The sequence below is a fragment of the Centruroides sculpturatus genome, unplaced genomic scaffold (assembly GCF_000671375.1).
Source record: "Centruroides sculpturatus isolate CEXI.00-Female unplaced genomic scaffold, Cexi_2.0 scaffold82, whole genome shotgun sequence".
NCBI lineage: Eukaryota > Metazoa > Arthropoda > Arachnida > Scorpiones > Buthidae > Centruroides > Centruroides sculpturatus.
Window position 1 is genome coordinate 902,136 of NW_019384498.1, and position 12,053 is coordinate 914,188.

At 33.9% G+C, this 12,053-nt stretch overlaps 1 protein-coding gene and 1 long non-coding RNA gene across 3 annotated transcripts in view; one reads left to right on the plus strand and one right to left on the minus strand.

Moving 5' to 3' along the window:
* Positions 1–3,128, minus strand: part of LOC111621981 (DET1- and DDB1-associated protein 1-like) — a 46,939-nt gene extending 43,811 nt beyond the window's left edge. Inside the window, exon 1 of one of the 2 annotated variants that reach the window (XM_023364271.1) lies at positions 2,992–3,128. The gene's annotated coding sequence lies outside the window, so the exon portion shown is untranslated. Of the gene's footprint in view, positions 1–2,699; positions 2,813–2,991 lie in introns of those variants that run through there. The other variant, XM_023364272.1, reaches the window with a different exon arrangement.
* A 3,893-nt stretch (positions 3,129–7,021) lies between these two features.
* Positions 7,022–8,530, plus strand: LOC111621982. The gene is made up of 3 exons (XR_002756179.1): positions 7,022–7,160; positions 7,371–8,285; positions 8,358–8,530. It is a non-coding gene; the product is annotated as an uncharacterized LOC111621982 (long non-coding RNA).
* The last annotated feature ends 3,523 nt before the right edge of the window (positions 8,531–12,053 follow it).

Below are 12,053 nucleotides of genomic sequence, written 5' to 3' on the forward strand. Positions count from 1 at the left end.
TACAACTTTTATGGAACAAGGTATCAAAGGTTTATTGCAACAAGCTATTTCACAAGTCATGCCACAAAATTGATGAAATTGTGTAAAGCACAATGAAAATATTAATTCAAAAATTTTGGAAAACAGATGGCATCATGGATTGGATATTGGAAGTCGTCAGAAAGAATACGTATCAACGTGGATGACGACAGTTCCTCTAATTAAGATCCTGCTAATGACAGTTTTAGACTGGGAAGAAGTGTCATTCCAATTCAAAACTAAAAAGTCCAAATTTAAAATTCTTCATGCAGTTTTTCTCTACATCTCTATGTTATCATTAAAAACAGCCCTTTTCAGAGTTACAAGGATAGTATTATTTCAATATTAAAAAGACTGTCATAACTAACAGCAAAATTAAACTGTCATCTGCAACTGGAAACCAAATTGACAACTTGGGCTAAAGTCCTCAAACCTAGCTCTTTCTCTCTCAAACACTAGTAAGATTACTGAAGAATACAACAAATTTTTGTCTTTGCAAAATTCAATTGCATTTCACATTCACCAGTGACAAACCAAAAAAATTTTCACTTAGAGACAATTTTTTACTTGAGGTGAATAAACTGTTGCTTAATAAGCAAAGGAATAATTTATCCTGAATACTAGATCAGGCATAAAGAAGGAAGATGAGAAAAGAGTAATGATGAAATATTGCAGGTCAAAACTGCAGTTCAAGATGTTACAATTTTAAAAGAAAATTTTCCTCCAAAAGTAATAGTCAGGAAATTCAAGAAGTCTGGTGAAAATTTAACTGGAAAGTATAGGCCATCTTTATCTTGCAAAAAGGATTGTGTAATTTGTGATGAAACACAAAGTCAATTTAGTCATGTAATTGTTTAATAATTTAGCAACATATTTAAACATGATTATAAAAACTTAAGAAAAAATTTTATCATTATTTAAACTCTTGAGTTATAGACTGGGCTGTTTTTAATCGATGCAAAAATTACATAAAATATTAAATTGCACACAAAATTTGAAAATATCTAAATTTTAACATTAGTTCTCTATTCTAATCATCAATATATCAGTAAGAAACAAAAAATGATTTTGTTGTTCATTCATATATATATATGCACATTGCATACTATTTCATAAACCTGACTATTTAATTAAAGGCTTTCCTTTTTTGATGAAAGCAATCACTATTTCAGAAAAATCCCAAGACTCTAAAAAAGTTTTCATTGAAGTAAAAATATGTGAGACAGACCATTAAATCCACAGATCACCACCTCTGATCCTCCTCTATTTTTCCAATTATCCACAAATTTATCAGCAAAATTACCATATAACTATCCCATCCCATTCCATCACCATAGCTCCCATAAAATAGGAAAAGTTGGTATTGACCAAGTGCAATCAAAATGTATGAATAAACTGTCAAAATGTTTACATAACAACTAATAATTAAGCTTACAAAAAACAAATTTATATGCCTCTAACATCACCAAGAAAGTCAACATAGATAATCCCTCAGAATCTCTCAATCCTCTCCCCTCTATTGATATATTTTTGCAACTCCCTCACACCTTAAACTGTACACTTAATGAATGGCCCTACCTAAATATTTTATACTTGATTATTTGTCCCACAACTGCCGTAGATAATCGGGCTGTAATTTGGAAATATTAATCAAGAATTACAAATGAATTTGACACAAGAGAGGCATTAGGTGCCATCTTGTATTAAAATTAATAATTATACTGTTTAATTAAATAATTTAGATTAAACTGGAAGAAAAGAATTGGCCCGAAGTGGGACTTGAACCTGTAACTCTCGCTTATTGTGCAAACGTGTTGCCAGTTACGCTACCCAGACTTCCGGTTCAATCTCCTCTTCCAGAATATATAAGTATAAGAAATAACCATCGTTGGTAATTTCTTATGCTTATATATACCATTACACTTCTCATTTGTTTAGGCCTTACCTAAACAAACAAAACTTTCCTATCTACAGCACACAATTCTCAAGTTATTAATTAAGTTGAGATGCAATTCATAACATATTTAACCTACTGCTTTATTCAGTATAATCATTCTAAATAGACGTAACAAATAAAATTTTTTCCTACTCATTTCAAGCTACAATAAAGTATCTAATATTAAAATAATTCTACATTAATAACTTAGATCTCTCGCAAAACAACAGTGAATTATAACAATTTCAATAAATTTCTACTCACTTTCAGACTTTATTAAAAATAAAAATTCAGCATACGAAATCTGGAACCTATTAATTAGAATATTTATTACTACTCTCTTTCATTATAGATGATCAAATATTGAATTTTATGATTTTGTTTATATTCCAGAAATCACCCAGTACAACAGATTTTTCATTAAATGCAATAACAATTCAGCTGCTATAAAACAACAGCTTATTATATTTCTATATAAGATTTACAAGTTTTTCCTTATTCAAATTCTCAAGTGAATGAAATGAATAAAGAAAAATATAAATATGATAACATTACCAGATAGAAATCCAATTTATTAATTCAAGCCTTAGATTTGATACCCCTTTGACTGTATTAAATGAAATGAGTACAAGCAATACATTAACTGACAACAATTACTATTAATTATGTCATTAACAAAACAACTGACTGAATAAGGGAGAAATATCATATAACATTAAAACTACCTCCTACATTTATTACATACACATTTTATGGAAGATGGCTGCTTTTGGCAATGGCTGACATTAAGCACATTTATCCTATCAAATATGCCAAGTATTTATATATATATATATATATAACCAAGAGAAACTTTTTGATAATTTATTTCAAATATATTGCATTATATTATTTTCCACCGTAGGAAGAAGCACGTTTCTAAATTGACCCGCTTTCCGATTCGGTAAAATTCGGAAATATAAATGTTGTAACACTCGGAAATGGAAATGTATATATTATATTAAACAATGCAGTTTGAAACGAGATCATTAACTTACTTTATAAACATTCGAATAAAACTTATAATCTTCCCATCTCCGTCATTTAAGATTGTCTAAATAGACGACAATCTCGCAACAAAAACGGGCATTAACAGATGGCGCTACAAACCAAATAATAAATTTAATTTATGCAATGTATTTAATGCCAGTATCTTTTATGTATAAGTAATATTTAATAAAATATTTTTTACTTTGCGTTAATAATATATAATTACAATCCAATTTAAACTGGCAAATTATTTGTCAAAATATGAAAACACGAGCTATAGATTATGTTATTACTTTATTTACACCGGATTAGAGAATAAAATAAATAATAATGTGCAAATGAATTTATAAAGTATATTAGGTTTTTTCCTCGTTAATTTTAATATTTTTTGGCCACCTTGACCGGTCGGCCATCCTCCTATCGATTAGCGGTAGACTAATTTCAAATACGCCAAATTTTGGAATGAGTTTAATTGAAAACTATTCTTCAAATAGTAAATAATCCATTCGAACTGACTTAAGAGCTTTTTAGTAAATTGGTAGAGCATTTAAAAACAAACCAAGAATATTTAAAAAAAAAAAAAAATGTAAACTGTGCTCTTAGTTTGGCTAACTTTCTAAAACGAAAAAGGAAAGGTTTGTGATTCTTAATAGCGTTGCTCCACATATCAAAAAAAGTATCGGTATTTCGACAATCCAGAGAAAAACAGATTTTCACGTTAGGACGTAGGCGCTAGGGCACAGCTGTGGTTTTCTGTGTTAGCACTGTTTGTTAGAACTGGTGTTTTAGGACTAAGACAGTTTGAGTTAAAGCCAGAGTTTAGCAAAAGCATCGTGTGATAACAATTGTATATATATGTAATAAACGGTCATATCTGTATTATGTATATCCAGCAGGTTTATGCCTTTTAAGTGTCATGGCGGAAGCGCGTTCAATTCGCTTCAAAGATGGCGGCCCGGTTCGGAATCTGGTAGTCATATGTCGTTGGGAATAACCGTACAGAATGGCAAAATACGACTATTAAATTTAGGAATAATTTTGTCTAACGAAGATATTCAACTCTAGGCTTTTATTTTATTTTTAAATTAGATACTTATTTTTATCGCGGGAAAGTTTTACGGATAACAAAATTAAAGTTAAAATAAAAATATTTGTTTAAGCAGGTCGTATTTTTCAGTCGAGTGCCGAGCATGCAGTCAATTATCGAGCATTGTATTTTTTTAACGTGCATTCGAATATCGAATTATTCGAGTTGGGAGTAGTTCATGCACTGAGGCACCACTATATATTTCTAGCGCTGATATTTTAAATTAAGAATAATTTTGTAAAGGTCGCTTTTCATAAAACCTTTCTCCTGTTATCACGTTTCCTTTTAATGATAAATTGGTTTAATTAACTCCGAGCATGAAGTTTCTGCTGCTTATAACTGTAATTATTTTTGTATTAATTCATATTTCGTATGAAGAAACTACGGATGAATTTTGCTGTAAGTAGGATGGATCATAATGATGATAATTTATAGCTACAAAACGAGCAATTATTTATTGTGACATCGTCACAATGCAGGGCTGCAATTTTTAATCACATTTTTAATTAATTTAATTCAAAATATACGCTCTTCACCTTAAATTAGTAGTGGTTTGCCCCTGTACATCAAACTTTTCCTTTCATAATAGAGTCGTTTGTCTAACATCATTCAGCAAAAAAGTTTTGAATTGACGTAAAGTGACTTTCGGAAGTTGTTATATAGTTAATCGGGCCTCCTGCCCTTAAGGTTCCCATATCTTGTCTCGGATTTCATCTGCCTAACTCTTTTCTAAAGACGGACGACAGTGGGAATTTATAGGTTATAAAAAAATGAAACAATTAATACTTTTCCCAATTTAACACATAATATGAGACAATTGTGGTATTCTTCAAGCACATTTCCACAATTAAAGGCCGTTGGAATGTACTGCAATTAACATTGCTTTGGTTTTCCTTGTTTTATTGAAAAAACTATATTTTTAACTATACAAAGTAGGCATATACTAGTTTTATACATTCTCAGTCAAACATTTTATTATTTTCTTTTTTATTTGCATATTGCTTCTGTAAACAGTGGTACCGCAAATATAACCAAGAGTGCTACCATCAAATTTTCATTTTCCAAATGTACAGATATAAATTTAAGGACATGTGGCACCATCTAATTCCCGTGACTAGTTAATCTACAAATTTTAAGTTTATCTGTACATTTTTTATGTTCCTTGCAGAAATGATCACATTAAGTAATTCTTATCATTTACGTGATTTTAAATAACTGAATCGGAAGGCGAGATATTTCATGCAAAAGCCCACTGTACACCTATGTAACTTACTGTGTATTTGCATTTTAATTGTTAAATGATGTCAGTTTCGTTACATCAAAGTTGACGGCAATTTTTCCTCTAAATCGTACGATAATAGGCCTACAGTAACATATAAGTGGACTGCCTATTTTCATGCCGAACAGTTTGTAGATATCTATCCTTTCCGAATGTTCTATCATAACACAACACAAGACCCTCTGTTCTATCTATAAGGAGATAGCCCGATGTAGTAAACACAGGATTGTAAGGAGTGAGGAAATTGTAGGCTTTTAGAGGAACCCTACAATTTCCTCACTCCTTAGAAATCGAGAAAAAATAGTGCTTCGGCAGAAACAACTTCAAAGCCTTCGTAGTTAACTTCAAGGAGACAGACTCTATTTCGTCAGGCTTGGAAAGCGTATAAAAAGTTGCTTCTTGCAATTGTCAGACTAGTGATATCTATCACGTCTTTCTTAATTATGCATAATTAACAGAGACCGAGATTAAAACAGTTCTCTTTATTTCGGATTGGTCGCTATTCGCGCTCACGGCTTCAGTGTCTCCAACATAACAAACAGAAGGTTAGTTCGTCTTAATATAGACTACTTTTGTTATCCACAATGATGGATATAGTGCACAATTTGTACACATCTTAATGGTGTAGTTTCTACATATCAGTCTCTTGCATGTTTTCTTTCTTTATTTTTGATGGGAAAATGCCTTTCCTCGCAATTATTAACTCCTTTTTACCTCTCAGAAAGATTTTTACTTGGATATTCTGCTTCATAACACGACAAAGATCAAAATTTAGTTTTTATCGTAAATATTTTCACAAACAAACGATAACTACGAGCAATTGTCTATTGCGACACGCAATTCTTAATCATATTTTGAAATCATTTAATTCAAAATATCTCAAGCTAGTAGTGGCTTGCCCCTGTACATCACACTTTTCCGTTAACTGACGTTTTGAATTGAAAAAAAACGAGACTTTCGGTTTGAATCGGAAGATCATATATAGTTAATTGGGGCCTCCTTAAAGTTTCTACATCTGGTCTCGGATTTCATATAATTCCGTTCTCGAGGTTAAGACAATGACAAAATTTAGAAATAAATGTAGCAAAATTGTCGCGTTGTAAGTCAGGAAATAAAATATCATGGCACGAGAGGTACGAGCGAAAGTTTCAAAGTTGGATCAACACTTGCGGACGTGTCAAATTGATTAAGCGATGACATTAAGAACTTAGGGGAGAGATCGTTTAAAAAGTCAGAAATTCAAGGAGAAAGAATGGTCGTTTCCCCCTAGCTCAGTCTGTTTATCCTCTGTGTCCGACTTAATTTTCGTTCGGCCGTATTATAAAGGTTTTTCGCTATTTTTAATATTAATGTTGCATTAATAGGCGAAACCCGCGGCGACCGAGGAATCCTAAGAATTTCATTTATTTCATGCCATGGTCGAAAATGGACGAAAAACATTTATTCCAACGAATTTCGGAGATGGTCAAGCCTGGAGACGTAGAATTTAAAAAGATCCACGGTCGACATTCTGCACCATGTAAATGCAGAAGATGATTTATTTATTTAATTCATTAAATTATTAATATAATTTAAAAAAGAAAAATAATTATAAATTAATTAATTAAAAAAAAATAAAAAAATTGATTTTTTACGAAATTCGAACATTGTTGACGCGTTTTTTAACGTTTGTTCGAAATACGTCACGCATGACGAATCGCAGTTCGATTGTGTTTCTTGTTGCTTTCGGACGTGCTTTTGTTCTGCTCTTGGATTGCGTTGCTTTTTTTGCGGTTTGTGGACTTTTGCGGAGAGGATTCAAGATTTTTTAGGTAAGTCTTAGTCCATATTGACCCTAGACGTAAGAATTGATTTAATATTACTTGGAGAATCGGTCCCAGAAGACATCTCGGCACATCGTTCGATAGTCGGATTCGAATCTTTTAGATTTAAAAAGGCGGCTTGCTTTTACTCGGAAGAATTTAAGCATTAATTTAAGCTTTTGTTTTCACTGGACTAATTGCAAATTTTCTTTTTTACAGGATGAAGACGTTGGTGCGTTGTTGGAGGCGGTTCCGGCGGAGGCAGGCGGTGGCGCCGGAGGGAGAGGGTTCCTCGGACGACGCGGAACGAGTCTGTCGTTCCGTGCCGTCCGAGGAGCGACAGGCAGCGGGTGAAGAAGGCCTTCGCCAAGTGCGCGTGGCGTGGCATCCTCCCGGAGTCGGGATGATGCGACGCTACACCCTGGGTCCAGTGCGCTTGGCCGAGGTCTTCGGGGGTCATCCGGCCACAGACCTTGCTGTGGAGGATGTCGAAAGTGACAGCTCGTCCGAGCTGACACTTTCTGTTTGGTCGTGTTCTGCCCGTTCGTCCGCGACGGCGACGCCACCGCCTTGCCGAAGTCTGGACGGGGAGGAGTCGGAGGAGAGAGCCCCCGAAGTCGAGGGACCGTGCTGTCCGTGGTTTAGTTGCTGCGGACGGCTGCGGTTGCCTTGGCCTAGGCGGTGATCTTCTTCGACTTCCTCTTCTTCACCCGGATGCGACTTTCTTACCGGATTCGACACTTTTCACCCGGACATGACATCTTTTAACGGACGTGACCTCTTTTACCCGGACGTGACCCACGGACTTGACACGTTTCTTCACCGGACGCGACATTCGGCCGACCTTTCTTCCCAAACAGCTGTTATGAGGATTGAGCTTCCGGTTAGGGTTGGTTAGGTTAGCCTAGGCTAGCCTAACGAACCCTTCGCTCTTCTCATAACACTGTTCGGGAAGAAAGGCTGTCTGATTAAGGTAATAATCTTGACCTTAGGTAATAAATGAATAAACTTCTTGTTTTCTCACTGCGTTTGTGTTTTGTAGGAACATTTGGGAGGGAGAAGGATCTCCCTCCCCAACTTTACCACGAAGAGGACCAAGTGGCCATTTATCGTACAAGTGAATATTTTCCGATGGTAAGAACTCTTTCGTTTCATTTCTTAACACATCTTATTCTCGTATCGTAATTTACTGTTTTCTGTTTATAGACATGCCGAAGATGTTCTTCGATCACACACATACACACACACGCACGGACATAACACCACTGTACACGAAGATATACACCGTTTAACCTTTACTCGAATTCTCGCACTCACGCACTTACACGTCAAGCGCCTCGTTCTGTGTAATTCCACACAATGAAACAACCCGAACACACGCTTCCCACAAATCCAACCCCTGGGTCCTCGTCCCGGGAAGTGGAAACGCCAATTTTAAAGATTGAAAGACTTTAAATTGGCGGCCGAAGGGGTTCTGGTAATCACACATCTTGCAACGATTAAATGGAATTTCATACATTAGCATCAATAATCATTTGGTGATGAATTTTTCTGTTAAATTTAGTGTGCTAAGAAATTACCTGCGCACAAATCTCGTTGGTATTTCAGTACAGTATTGCTAATTCATTGTTTATTTAACCACTCGACACCTGTAGCAGCTTTGGGATACGATAAGGCAGCTAAATGACAAAAATATTTTCATTCAGAAATTAAGCACGCATTTACAAAAACAGATTAAATTTATTAGAGACAATAGAGGAATTATACCGATTATACCGATAAATTATAACCGATAAATTTTATCAATGACGAACACGACATTAAAAACAAAATAGGAACTAACACAAGAACTGAACGAATAATTGCAGGAATTAAATACTGCAATTAAATTGAACTTAAGACAGTTGTCGATAAACAAAAAATAAAACAAACAAACAAAAAAAAAAATCCACCAGCTGCCATGTTGCGAGTATGATGAAATACACGATAAGCAAGAAGATATTTAAGTCCCTTGCCTCACACCACTAAAGGTACGGGTTGGAGGGGGACTCGCCAATGATCCTGGTCTGCGGGCCATGCTACCTTTAATATATTTGACTGATTCTACTAATTTAAGGAATTCCAGAACAGCATTTAATGGTAACGCCGTAATAAAATACAAGTACAGTATATCGAATTCTAATATGGTTTACGGGTGGAAAAAAGTCAAGCCTATACGGACAACACAAACGTAATCAAACATTTATCAACTTTTCGCGGAAACTCCGAGCACCCTCTATAGGAAGTGGTGCTTCCCAATACTGTTCTTTAATTATTAGTTCAAGTTCTTTTTTAAACTTTTTCCATCCTGTGGGTCCTAAATGGTTTTTCATTAGAGTCCATTGTGAGTTCAGTCTGGCCCGCGATAGGCGGTGAGAGACGGGGTACAACGTATCCAAACGGACCAACCCCTGAAAAATTTCTTGGGATTTTTCGACCTGCTCGTATTTGATCCGGGTTCCCCAGAACGTAGGCTGACACTTCAACCGCTCGGCCATCCGGCCCTATGCCATGCATTACTGTATAACTCACGTGCTGGATAATGTTGCAAATAGCGCTTCAACGTAACACAGATCAAGCACTGATGTAAGAAAATCGGCTGATTGCAAAAAATATCGACATTAAATGACAGTGAAATCAAATACTGTAGTAATACTAGACTGAATGCAAAGCTAGTAAACAAAATCATAAACACGTCTTTAACATTGAAAAACATGAGCACTTTTCAAATTAATTGGATAAATATTAGTGTTGTAACGAATAGTATATTCGGCCTCAGGCCGAATACCGAATATTCGGCCAAACTATTCGGCTCGATTATCGCACGTACGAAAATTGCCGCGCAAACCTCATTATGGCAAGGACCCCGCTCTCTATTGGCCTTCTGTCACTACGCTTCGCCAATCGCGTTAATTCTTGACAGTTGAAGCGGACAGACATGAGCGTCATGGCAGTATGTGATAAGTGATGATATCAAATGTGGATAACAATGAAATGTCCTGCACGTGTAAATAACGGAGAAAGAACAGAGAAGGACCGCGAAGTGAAAATGTGAAAATAAATATGAAATTGAGTCGATAACATAATCGAACGAGTCGAAGCAGCTTATTGGCGCGAAATTCGCGGCCGTCAATGCCAAACAATTGTTGTCATAGACTTCGGAAAGCTAAATGCTTGTTATGAAAGTCACTTAGCGTGCACGGGCGAAAGCCTGGGGCCGTTCGGGCTATCAAGCTGTCTCGAATCTGTGAAATCATCTGTGACTTATATCTACGTCCTATCTGTCTCTTTTCTCCGTTATCACCAGGCTGTCACATAATTGTAAAATGGGAACTCTACGACGGAAAAGTGACGAATCAAAAGTATCGTGAGGGCGTATTATGATGCATGCGTAGGCATACGTGGATTAGAGCGATAGAGGAAAGAGAAAGGGAAGAGAAAGGTGAGCGCTTAAAAAGAAGGATAGGCAGGGTTAGACCCTCAGATGTGCGAGGATTCTCCAACGATAGACGTGTACGTGTGCTGATCTTTGTAATTATAAATTGTGAATACATGTGACTAATATTATTTTCTTTTTTATTTTGTGCATGTTACAAGTTATAAATAAATATAAACAAACAACACTAACTCGATAACATTAAATCTAAATACCAAAATGATTAATTTACTGTGTTTTTGTTATTTATTACTCCTGTTTTTAGTTATTCGGTATTCGGCCGAATAGTGAAAAATAGGCCGAATACCGAATAGTAACCGAATATTCGTTACATCACTAATAAATATATTAGTTTTATTATAGTTAAAAATCTAATATTTTACTTTATTAATATTAATATGAATAAATTATTTTCAAAGCTCATTGTAACATTATACATTATTAAAAATTTTATTATCTAAATTTAGTTTCTTAGTACATTTCTTTAACATTGTTTTTAATATTGCTACAATAAATTATCTTCCATATAAATTAACAAAAATTGTTTTATTACTAATTTTGCATTAAAAAATAATTTTTATATTTTAAAAACAAATTATTCTACACAGATTCATTCAAAATTGTAAATGATATAATTATAAATTACAACACACAAAATATAAAAATAAATGCTTTTGTAATCAATGCAAAATTTTGCTGAATAGTTTTTTTAAAAAATAAATATTTCATTGAATTATAAGCATTTGTACATGAATGTTCCAGTAAAAAATAATGCTATTTCCATTATTATTATTACTTATATATAATGATAAATAAAAAACAGTTTAAAAATTTGATTAATATAATGAAAAACAGACTTTTAAGGAACTATATTTAAACTAATACATGAATTTGGACCTAATTATAATTCAATAAAAATCTAATTGTTTTTCATTTATTAATTTAATTTTAACTGAATAAATAGGTATATAAACATGTAAATTGCAATCTTCTGACTATCAATAGTCTATGGACATTAATATCTAACCTGTACGATTATTAACTAGATAATTTAAATTTTTATATATGTGGAAGCAGACTGATTTGCAGATAATGTGTGGTTCCATGTTGAATTAACTTATTTCCGGACATTTTAAAATTAGTAGTTATTTTTAAAAAATTCTTAAATTATTAAAAATGTTGATGATTAGTGACACACTCCTAGCGACAAATTTTATAATCCTGAATTGACCAAAATTTACTTCAGAGAAATCCAAATGACAAATTTTTCAATACTCAAATATACAATTACATTTCAGTTATTCAAAATGTTTGAAATTTTAGAATTTTAATGGAAAGTTTAAAATGTAAAGCTATGTTAGAACTTATTCTGGAGTGGATGTTAATTTTAGATTTTTAGTGGTTGACAAAAGTTAGTGTGTTATAAA